At 44.3% G+C, this 12,572-nt stretch overlaps 1 protein-coding gene and 1 non-coding gene across 4 annotated transcripts in view; both read left to right on the forward strand.

The window, feature by feature from the left end:
- The window catches only part of LOC126273306 (uncharacterized), a 1,028,036-nt gene that overhangs the window by 715,011 nt on the left and 300,453 nt on the right, over nucleotides 1-12,572 (forward strand). The window lies entirely within an intron of this gene.
- On the forward strand, nucleotides 3,891-3,965 carry Trnal-caa (transfer RNA leucine (anticodon CAA)). The gene has a single exon. It is a non-coding gene; the product is annotated as a tRNA-Leu (tRNA).

A 12,572-nucleotide genomic window follows, 5' to 3' on the forward strand; every position in this document is an offset into this window, starting at 1 on the left:
AGATGTGTTACCACTCGTGGCTCTACCCTACATTTGATCCCTGCGATAACCTACATTTCAGCAGGATAATGCACTACCGCATGTTCCAGGTCCTGTACGGGCCTTTCTGGAAACAGAAAATGTTCGACTGCTGCCCTGGCCAGCACATTCTCCAGATCTCTCACCAACTGAAAACGTCTGGTCAATGGTGGCCGAACAACTGGCTCGTCACAATACGCCAGTCATTACTCTTGATGAACTGTGGTATCGTGTTGAAGCTGCATGGGCAGCTGTACCTGTACACGTCAACCAAGATCTGTTTGACTCCATGCCCAGACATATCAAGGCCGTTATTACGGCTAGAGGTGGTGGTTCCGGGTACTGATTTCTCAGGATCTATGCATCCAAATTGCGTGAAAATGTAATCAGATGTCAGTTCTAGTATAACATATTTGTCCAATGAATACCCGTTTATCATCTGCATATCTTGTTGGTGTAGCAATTTTAATGGCCAGTAGTGTATTTGTACTTCACTGATGCTGAGTTTACGTATTGTCATTTTGCCATTTGGAGGTAGTGGGTGGAGCAGTGGAGTATAGAAAATGTTGTGCCAAATGGAGAAATCGGAACATTTCACGAATTGTTCTGTTTGAGAGGGGAGACAACAGCGTAGGCAGCCAGAAACATTTGCGCCGTGTATGGGGAAAATGCTATTGGAGAGAGCACGCCATGTAAGTGGTTTTCTCGCGGTAAGGACAATGATTCTGGTCGTATGTGAAGTATGTTAGCCAACCATCAATGCCTTCTCTGCGCGACAGCAATGGAGATAGTATCGAAGACAGTGCTGCCAAAGTAGAGTCACTAAACACAGCCTTCCGAAATGCCTTCGCAAAAGAAGACGAATCAGCTGCCAACATGAGTAACGTAGAAGTAAATATCCTCGGTGTGTTGAAGCAAATTAAATCATTTAATAAAAGCAAGTCTTCTGGTCCAGACTATATACCAATTAGGTTCTTTTCAGAGTGTGCTGATGCATTAGCTCCATACTTAACAATCATATACAACCGCTCGCTCGACGAAAGATATGTACCCAAAGACTGGAAAGTTTCGCAGGTCACACCAATATTCAAGAAAGGTAGTAGGCGTAATATACTAAATTACAGGCCCATATCGTTACCCTCGATATGCAGCAGGATTTTAGAACATATATTGTGTTCGAACATTATGAATTACCCCGAAGAAAACGGTCTATTGACACACACTCAACATGGGTTTAAAAAACATCGTTCCTGTGAATCACAACTATCTCTTTATTCACATAAAGTGTTGAGTGCTATTGACAAGGGATTTCAGATCGATTCCGTATTTCTGGATTTCCGGAAGGCTTTTGACACTGTACCACACAAGCGGCTCCTAGTGAAATGGCGTGCTTATGGAATATCGTCTCAGTTATGTGACTGGATTTGTGATTTCCTGTCAGAGTGATCACAGTTCGTAGTAATTGACGGAAAGTCATCGAGTAAAGCAGAAGTGAACTCAGGCGTTCCCCAAGGTAGCGTTATATGCCCTTTGCTGTTCCTTATCTATATAAACGATTTGGGAAACAATCTGAGCAGCCGTCTTCGGTTGTTTGCAGAAGACGCTGTCGTTTATCGACCAATAAAGTCATCAGAAGATCAAAATAAACTGCAAAACGATTTAGAAGAAGTATTGGAATGGTGCGAAAAGTGGCAGTTGACCCTAAATAACGAAAAGTGTGTGGACATCCTCATGAATGCTAAAAGGAACTCGTTAAACTTCGGTTACACGATAAGTCAGTCTAATCTAAAAGCCGTAAATTCAACTAAATACCTAGGTATTACAATTACGAACAACTTAAATTGGAAGAAACACATAGAAAATGTTGTGGGGAAGGCTAACCAAAGACTGCGTTTTATTGGCAGGACACTTAGAAAATGTAATAGACCTACGGAGTAGGCTGCTTACACTACGCTTGTCCCTCCTCTTTTAGATTACCGCGGTGTGGGATTCTTACCAGATAGGACTGACGGAGTACATCGAAAAAGTTCAAAGAAAGGCAGCAGGTTTTGTATTATCGCGAAATGTGGGAGAGAGTGTAACAGAAATGATACAGGATTTGGGCTGGAAATCGTTTTTAAAAAAGGCGTTTTTCGTTGAGACGGAATCTTCTCACGAAATTCCAATCATCAACTTTCCCCTTCGAATGCGAAAATATTTTGTTGACACCGAGCTACATAGGGAGGAACGATCAACACGATAAAAAAAAAGGGAAGTCAGAGCTCGTTCGGAAATTTACGAGATAGGAATAATAGAGAATTGTGAAGGTGGTTCGATGAACTCTCTGTCAGACACTTAAATGTGATTTTCAGAGTATCCATGTAGATGTAGATGTATATCGTTTTGATATCAGTGACTCTTCATGTTCAGGAAGACCTCTGGGGTTTGATGAAGATCGTTTAAAGGCATTAATCCAGAATGATCGATAACTGGCAAATGTGATGAACTGTGATCTTTCCACCATCGTGCAACATTCCATCGTGCAACATTTGCATGCAATGAAGATAGTTAAAAAGTCGGGTGTACGTCTTCCATAAAGTCGTCCGATGTGCTCTCGGACCTAAGGAACACAGAGGGGTTCCGCAAGGACTACGCACCAGTTACACCACGTCCGAGGCGCGTCAGCAAGCTCGTCTCCTCTATACTCCTGTAACGGTCTCGCAGCCAGGGAAGCGAGGACCGATCCCGTAACCGGCAACACCGCCTCACACAGACAGGCGTTAGATTCCTAACGGCTCTTTGTTGTGCCATTACGCTCTCTGGTGACAAGAAGGCGTCTATAAAAATTTAGCGAACAGTATTCACTAGATGTAATGAAATACGAGTGGGTCTCTTCACCGGAAGAACAGATAATCCCCAACTGAAGATATTGTTACAAGAGACTCGACGGCTTTGGTGGTGGTTCATACTAAACGATTCACTGTCTGGTATCCATGTAGTGCAGTCAGCTAAAGTTCTCAACGAAAAGTACAATTATGTGTTCGACGACGGACGGACTATTGAACAAACAGCTACATGTTAATAATGTTTCCAGAAGTTAGAACGGCCAAGTTGTATCTTTTTTTATAGAAGCATACAACATCTTGGAATTTTTCATGTGGGTCTTTCTTTAACGCAAAACACTGTTTTATGCCTCTTAATGTTGCCTCACCCTTCTCCGTCGTCTAAGTCACTGACTCATTGTAGAGCAGGGGTGGTCGATCTGGAAGTAAGACAGAGCGAGGAGGCGCAGTGGTTACCACACTGGACTCGTATTCGGGAGGATGACGGTTCAAACCAGCGTCCGACCATCCTGATTTAGCTTCCCGTGATTTCCCTAAATCACTTCAGGCAAATGCCGCGAGGTTCCTGTGAAAGGGCACGATCGAATTCCTTCCCCATCCTATCCTAGTCCGATGGGACTGATGACCTCGCTGTTTGATCCCCTCTCCCAAATCAGTTAACCAACCAACCAACCTGGAAATAATCAATTAGATCCTGAATGAGATTTTCACTCTGCAGCGGAGTGTGCGCTGATATGAAACTTCCTGGCAGATTAAAACTGTGTGCCCGACCGAGACTCGAACTCGGAACCTCGAACTCCCGAGTTCGAGTCTCGGTCGGGCACACAGTTTTAATCTGCCAGGAAGTTTCATATCAGCGCACACTCCGCTGCAGAGTGAAAATCTCATTCTGGAAACATCCCCCAGGCTGTGGCTAAGCCATGTCTCCACAGTATCCTTTCTTTCAGGAGTGCTAGTTCTGCATGTTTCGCAGAAGAGCTTCTGTAAAGTTTGGAAGGTAGGAGACGGATACTGGCAGAAGTAAAGCTGTGAGTACCGGGCGTGAGTCGTGCTTCGGTAGCTCAGTTGGTAGAGCACTTGCCCGCAAAAGGCAAAGGTCCCGAGTTCGAGTCTCGGTCGGGCGCACAGTTTTAATCTGCCAGGAAGTTTCAATTAGATCCTGTTGGTGGAAGAAAATTTCAATACCGATGTTTAGCCAACAAGGGCTTGGTGTCTGCGTAAAGTTCTTTATCTGGACTGTGCACCAATATGTGACACTGCTGATGTCGGTTTATGCGGCGGCTGCTGGAGAGGAGTAGATTGCGCGCCGGCGCTGCAACTCCCTCCCTCCCTTCATTTCTTTCTACAGTCACTTGCAACACCACTAAAATCAATTCAGTACTCGTTGGGTTGTCGGGTGTTCTGCCGGATATCAGCGTCGTACTTGCACGATATTTCGACCTGAGACTGCTCCTCGAGTGGACCTGGTCCAGTATTTATGCCTATGGCGACTCGAGGAGCAGTCGCAGGTCGCACCTGATGAAGGTTACGAGCTATGTGACCGAAACATTGTGCAAGTACTACGCTGATACCCGGCAGAGCACCCGACAACCCAACATGTCATTAGATCGCCGGGAAAGCCTGAAGAGCTACAATTCAGTACTCATTTGTACAATCATTGATATGCCGTGGTGATGTGGCCAGGATTATGCCTGAAGGAATATATGTATAGAGCTGTAATGAAAATTTCCGTGGTGAAAAAAAAAGTTTTAAGCGATTATGGAGATGGACATACATATCAGTTTTAGATCTTGATAAAATACGCTACACATCATATAGCTCGGCAAAAATATTGTTCCGAAACTTGGTTCAAACGGCTCTGAGCACTATGGGATTCAACTGCTGAGGTCATCAGTCCCCTAGAACTTAAAACTACTTGAACCTAACCAACCTAAGGACATCACACACATACATGCCCGAGGCAGGATTCGAACCTGCGATCGTAGCGGTCGCGCGGTTCCAGACTGTAGCGCTCGGCCACACCAGCCAGCCTCCGAAACTTCTTTGGGTTAAATAAGGATAAAGGCTGGTCTAAATCTTCTTCAGGCGTGAATGACCAGTGCAAGTAGGCTGTTTAGGTTTTTACGTTAGTAACGCCACGTAGCGCTCTATATGAAAATCACTGACTGTGCTGTGTGAAGTCTGTGGCTGGTTTGCATTGTCGGAATATTTGCTATTATAGTGTTGGGCAGTTGGTTGTGAACAGCGCGTAGCGTTGCGCAGTTGGAGGTGAGCCGCCAACAGTGGTGGATGTGGGGGGAGAGATAGCAGAATTTTAAGAGCGGACGATCTGGAAGTGTGCCCATCAGAAAGAGTAAATGTGTAATACTGGATATCATGAACTGATATGATGACTTTTGAACATTATTAAGGTAAATGCATTGTTTGTTCTCTATCAAAATATTTCATTTGTTAACTAAGCCTATCAGTAGTTAGAGCCTTCAGTAGTTAGAATCTTTTATTTAGCTGGCAGTATTGGCGCTCGTTGTATTGCAGTAGTTCGAATAACGAAGATTTTTGTGAGATAAGTGATTCATGAAAGGTATAGGTTAATGTTAGTTAGGGCCATTCTTTTGTAGGGATTATTGAAAGTCAGATTGTGTTGCGCTAAAGAATATTGTGTGTCAGTTTAGTGACGGTCAGAATAAGTAAAGAGAGAAATGTCTGAGTACGTTCAGTTCTGCTCAGCTGTTTGAAAATCAAATAACGTAAGAGGTTTATCAGCACAGTAACTCATTAATTTTCCGACGGGGAGGTTTCACCAGTAAGACTGAATGATCCGTAACGACGTTAGTCTGCGTTAGCAGCTCACCGTGGATAGTGCTTCCGGAACTGAGACAGTGACCGATGGTGAACTGATTCCAGAGCGCTCAACACGCAAGTGTTAGTGAAAATGAAAAGAATAAAGAAACTCGTAACAGAATTTTCAGCAACAGATCAAAGTTTCGAGCGTTTGTTGTTGTTGTTAAGGGTTTTTCCCTCCTCTTTCTATGCGAAGTTTCATCGGATATCTCGCTGTCTAAAATCTACAGTTCACACTAAATGCGGAGTCTAGTTCATAAAAGTTTTTAAAACAGTCGAGGAAATGGTCGCAGGTTCGAGTCCTGCCTCGGGCATGGATGTGTGTGATGTCTTTCGGTTAGTTAGGTTAAGTAGTTCTAAGTTCTAGGGGACTGATGACCTCAGATGTTAAGCCCCATAGTGCTCAGAGCCATTTGAGCCATTTTTTAGGAAATGAAGATTCCACTGTGTTTGTAAAGTTGAAGAATGGGTCCTCTGGAACTTGTACGCCTTACGACGAACACGCGATGACAACCAATACTCTTCGTTATACGCATTTACGGCAGGCGAACAGGGAAGACGTCTTCCAGAGAGGTAAGAGCACAGTGAGAGGGCAGAGTAAGCGCACGCGGCAAGTGGACTCGCCCTTGCTGTACGTGTCCTCGTCGCACTGACATGGCCGCCCTGAGTGAGGCTAGTGGAAGCAGACCGGCCACCTGCTGATTCGCACTGACACACTTTCAGCGCGTGGGCGTGCTGTCCGTTTAGGGTTTCAACACCGCTTCACTTGCAAACGTCGCGTCTGGTGGCGGTAGGACAACTCCTTCCTATAGCGTGTTATTTCTGCAATGCGAGGCTACAGGTCAGTGGCTCAGTTGGGGGGTTCAACAAATACTCTGTCTTGGCAGACAGCAAATAACACGGTGATAACAGCTATAAAAAAACTGTCTTCCGTCCTTTCTTGTCTTTGCCCCCTCTTACATTTCTCCCTACATCGATCGCGGTGACATCTTTTCCTATTGCGTTCCATTTATGCAACTAATTGAGTCATCATGCTATACATCCGGCTCGCCATCCTCGATCCGGTAAGCCATCAGTGAGCTGCAATCGCAACTTACGCGGAGCTACTTTAGGAGAGTGAAAGCTTACGCTACTTTTGCCGGCCGCTGTGGTCTCGCGGTTCTAGGGGCGCAGTCCGGAACCGTGCGACTGCTACGGTCGCAGGTTCGAATCCTGCCTCGGGCATGGATGTGTGTGATGTCCTTAGGTTAGTTAGGTTTAAGTAGTTCTAAGTTCTAGGGGACTAATGACCACAGCAGTTGAGTCCCATAGTGCTCAGAGCCATTTTGTACGCTACTTTTGTTAGACGAGTGTACACTGAGGGGACAAACGTCATTGAATACCGATATGCACATAGTGTTCCCTATACAGATGGCGGTAGTCTCGCGTACACAAGATTTAAAAGGGCAGTGCATTGGCGGAGCTTTCAACTGTACTCGGGTGATTCATGTGTAAAGGTTTTCGGTGTATTTAAGGCTGGTTGACGGGAATTACCATAGTGTGACCGGAGTGGTAGTTGGGCGTAGACGCACGGAATATTCCATTTCGGTAATCGTTAGGGAGTTCAATATTCAGAGGTACATAGCGTCAAGAATGGGCCGATAATACCAAATTTCAGAGGTTACCTCTCACCACGGAGAAAGCAGTGGGCGACGGCCTTCGCTTAACGATCGACAGCAGCGGAATTTCAGTGCTAATAGACAAGCAATACTGCCTGAAATAATTCCAGAAATCAATGTCGGGCGTGCGACGAACGTATCCGCTAGGACAGTGCGGAAAAATTTGGCGTTAATGGGCTATGACAACAGACGACAGACGCGAGTGCCTTTGCTAAGAGCACGACATCATATGCAGCGCTGCCGGCCGCTGTGGCCGAGCGGTTCTAGGTGCTTCAGTCCGGAGCTGAGCTGCTGCTACTGTCTCAGGTTCGAATCCTGCCCCGGGCATGGGTGTGCGTGGTGTCCTTAGGTTAGTTACGTTTAAGCAGTTCTAAGTCGAGGTGACTGATGACCTCAGACGTTAAGTCCCATAGTGCTCAGAGCCATTTGAGCCATTTCTTGAACCTGCAGCGCTCTCCCGGGCTGGTGACCATATCGGTTTGACCATAGACGACTGAATAACCGCGGCCTGGTCAGATAAGTCCCTACTTCAACTGGTAAGAACTGATGGTAGGGTTCGAGTGAGGCGCAGACTACACGAAGCCATGGACCCAAGTTGTCAAGAAGACACTGTGGCTCCATAATGGTGTGGGCCCTGTTTACATGCAACGGATGGCGTCCTTTGGTCCAATTGAACCGATCACAGACTGTAAATGGTTCTGTTTGGTTACTTGGAGACCATTTGCAGCTTCATGTTCCCCAACAGCGATGGAACTTTTTGGATGACAACGTGCCATGTCATCGGGCCGTAGCACTTCGCGAATAGTTTTAAGAACATTCTGGACAATTCTAACGAATGGATTGGCCACCTATTGAATACTCATGGGACATAATCGAGAGGTCAGTTGGAGCACAAAATACTGCACCTGGAACACTTTCGCACTTATGGAATTCTTCATCGGCAACCATCAGAATTTATGCAGGGCGCTTCCAACGACTTGTTGAATCCACGTGACGTCGAGTTGCTGGCCTACACCGGGCAAAAGAAGGTCCGACACGATATTAGGAGGTATCCTACGATTTTTTGTCGCCTTAGTGTAATGTTACTCTTGTCATGTATATTGCAATGAGATCGTTAAGGTTAGATACGCCATAATTCAGTACAGTTGGACAGGAATAGTTCAGTTGTGCTCAACAATAATGGACAGCTGTTTCATAGAAACAGTGGTCTTTACAAAGCTAACTCAAACCCGAAAACTTTGCAGTTCATTAATATGATTGTAATGAGTCCTGCTGGCTTATTGTACTCCGTACGACTGTTAAGTATGTTTTTACTGCAGCAGACTTTCATTTCTTCAACTAATTCTTTGAATCGTTTCTCTTCTGTTCGTCTCGACTTATTTCGACAATGATAACGCTTTCACAGACTTATTTTCCGAAGAAAAAAGTGTAAAATGAGTTGTACATTTAGATTAAAAGGGAAAAAAACATATCATAGAGGTCATTAATAAACCTTGTTTACACATCTGTGAAATATCTCCAATTATTTTCAGAGTAGCTTTTCTGACAGTAGGATTAGACCTTCATTCCAAGACAGCGCTCTACAATACATATGATTTAGAACAGTGACTAAGAGCAAACATTAAGACATTGGGAAAGCGCTTTAAATTTGTAAGGTATTTTTTAAATCTTGCAAGCCTGAAAAACGTGGGAACGAAAGGGACAGGATAACACCAGCATGTTAAAATGCAATAGAAAAGCATCATAAAAACGTCTCGGGTTGATCGCCAAATAATGTAATTTTTGGTTTTAAACGCAGTTATCTTTTAGTGCTGCCTTGATTTATTTCTATGAACATATGTCACCGGCTTTTCAACAGGGCAGAGACTATCGCTGAAGCTCGAATCTGAATCTGCTAAACATCCAGCTATGGCTGTCATAACTTCTTAATTGTACCCGAAACAGATACCAGCCTCAAATTTATTATGTGTGGGAATGAGTGGAAGGTAAATACTTAAAATCTGGTGAATATCCCCAGCACATATTTCGAGTCCCACAGTTTTCCAATTGGCTGTGAATCTTTTGGATAGTTATATTATCCTCACAAAAAATAGAAATAAAAAAAATATTTTCAAAATGCTCGTCGGGTACATTTTCTCATCTAGTCTGACCGGAGTTCTTGCTTACTATTTGTCATTTACTAAATCACATTTATATGGAAATCAATGAGAAGAGAATCTTTTATAACATCGAAAACACTAACCATGAAATTTCCAGCAGACGAAATGGGATTTACCTTTCATGATGCCTTCCAGCCACTGCTGCCGTTACAATTTAAATTTATGACGCCAGTGCTGGAATACGTATCTTCTGCAGTAAAAATTAAGCTCATAAAATAGATTAGGTTTTTAAAAACTGTCCAAATGTTGCTGCAACATTCGGTTTTGAGTTGCATTTCGTCAGTATTCAGTAAATGAGGCACGCATCTAGCACACAGCTTTCTCATGGTTAATTCTGATCAGCTCCACACGCGAACTGAAGTGACCTTTTTTCTAATATGCCTACGAAAATCAGCTATTTCATATAAAGAAATCGCAATCTGTAGCTGGATTAGAATAGCAACGTGATTGATAGACACGGAAAGTGGCGATGTTATCGGTTCGTCATTGCACGCGCTCACAATATGGCTCGACAGCAACAGCTCGTCATTTCAGCAGCGCTGAATTCGTTCACACGTTTCCCGTTAATCTACAGTACTGAGTTCGCTTTACGGGATCGTAATAGCCTTGACACAGTGCTACTTACTTTCGCTAGTAGCTGCAGGCGCATTGCAAAAAAGTATCAGCACGAAGAAAGAAGGCACGCGACGAAAACGAATGACGACAGTTACATTAGCGGCCGTAGTTACTGTCGTCCTCAGAGCGCTGCGGCAACGGCGAACAAAGCAAAAGGCGCGACCAAGTCCGTTCTCTGGTTGTTCGTTCCTGTGGTATCTCTTCTGGAAACAACCAGTTGTCAATCACCTGGTATTCTGGTCTGGATACAGACTGCGTGTCTATTATTGTAATGACGTGTTTCACCCGGATTAGACCATCTTCAGATGTAAGGTAGGGAGGGAACCATAGCAGTCTGCGGCCTCAGCTGTTGTGATCTCCGTACTTTTGGCAGTTTTGACAGCGTGCACAAGCTCATGACGGTCATACCTATCAGCCTCTTCGTATATTCGATGTGAAAATGGCCTAATTAGGGTAAAACTGGCGATGGTTATTAAAGTCCGTTATCTGGACATGCTAGTTTTTATAATTAGGTTTCCGTGCCTCAATCGGTAAAAACGGAACCCTTATAGGATTACTTCATTGTCCTTCTGTCTGTCTGTCTGTCCGTTGGTTACGACACTTTTTCCTCAGAGGTAGACATATCAAGATGAAATTTATGTCACAAACTAACGACTACAGTCCCTTGGCGGTGTAGCAAATGCAGACTTCTAAGTCAACGCAGTTTATGTCACCTGTTCTGATACTCACGTACTCATTCATCAAAACTTGTAGGCTACTTCACATTTACCTAGCATCATAAAATTTTGCGGAGAGCCAAGCTTCACAGAACAAGTAGAGGAAAAAATGAGAAAATTGTTTCTCTGTAATTATATCACTCACAAAATATTTCTTTTGGCACTTGTTATCCGATTTCAAATTCGAAAGTAAAACATTCTCGAAAGTCTTGGCATTCCTTGGACCGATATCTTAGCAGTATCAATGTCGACAAGAGGCAAAAATCGTCGAGATTCTCGATTGCCAGGACGGATGGCCTGTTTGTATGCATAATTAAGTGTGTACGGAATCCTCAGTGCACGAGTTCCACTCGCACCTGGCCAATGTCTACAAAACAAGACCTCTGTTTTCTCCTGATGACACTACGTCGGCTGTCTCCAGCGGCTTTAACCGCCGCTCTTCCAACGTGCTGTTCTTCAGTTTCTCGTTATTATCGTCTTTGCTTTCTCGTGTCAATCATTTATAAAAGAAATACTGTAACTTTTGGATTCAGCGGCCCTTTTTAAAACTTTGAAATTGAAGATGCAGACCTGTCACGAAGCTACAACCATTTTACATTTATTTCTATCGGTCACAACGGCCCAAAACAAAGAATTTGATCACAGAATTTGATATTCCTTATTTAGCAGTCTGGGCGAAACACGCACAAACGACTAGTTTTAAATAGTCGTACAAAAAATGATAGACGGCATAAAATGCTTGCAGTTGGCCTCCGTTTCAGCTAACACGCTTTCACACATCAAAACAAAAGTTTCAGTGACATCGACGCCAGCTCTGTACCTGGCCGGGAACTTTCCGCTTCGCCCCACCAACTAGGCAGAGGGTCTCCTCGCGTACTTACTCCAGAGAAACCCAAAGCCCGGCGTATCAGCTTGCAGAGCGCAGCAACCCCCGTGCAGTCGCGTGCTCTATCTCGAACCCAGCGACTTCGTCAGCGCCTCGTCTCAGATGCACTCCTTTGACTTCACCGCCCACATTTAAACTGAGCACAGCACAAACAACACGCTCAAGAATTTTTTTTTTTCAGAATATCGGTTTAAATTTTCTGGTCTAGTGGAAATTTATTTAAAGATATAGTGAATTTTTTTCCCAAACAGCCAACTATTTTTATTCATATCGTGGGGAGAACATCGTCTTCACAAAGTCTCAGTATAAACCACGTTCTCACGGTATCGTAAAACTTCTTTATTTCTGAAATGTCGGAAGCAAATGTCTGCAGTGACGGCGGTCTGTTGTTACTCGGCACCCCAAATCTACGTACAGTTAATACACTGCTTTATTGATTTTCCCATACCTTTCATGTATCGATGCTTGATCTCAGGCTAAATGATTAAGGTATCGTGTCCTCTCCTTCTCCCTCCTCCACACACACACACACACACACACACACACACACACACACACACAGCCACAACCGCGATCCCCCCGCCTCTATCCTCTTCTCCATGGTTTTAGCCTATAGAGTGGAAATTAATACTGTCCATTCCCCCTATATACGCCGAAGAGCCAAAGAACCTGGTACACATGCCTATATCGTGTAGGGCCCCAGCGAACATGCAGAAGTGTCGCGACACGACGTGGCATGGACACGACTAATGTCTGAAGTAGTGTTGGAGGGAATTGACACCATGAATACTGTAGGGCTGTCCACAAATCCGTAAGAGTACGACGGGTTGGAGAGCATGTAGCAAGACATCCCAGAT

The sequence above is a fragment of the Schistocerca gregaria genome, chromosome 1 (genome assembly GCF_023897955.1).
Source record: "Schistocerca gregaria isolate iqSchGreg1 chromosome 1, iqSchGreg1.2, whole genome shotgun sequence".
NCBI classification, from domain to species: Eukaryota; Metazoa; Arthropoda; class Insecta; order Orthoptera; family Acrididae; genus Schistocerca; species Schistocerca gregaria.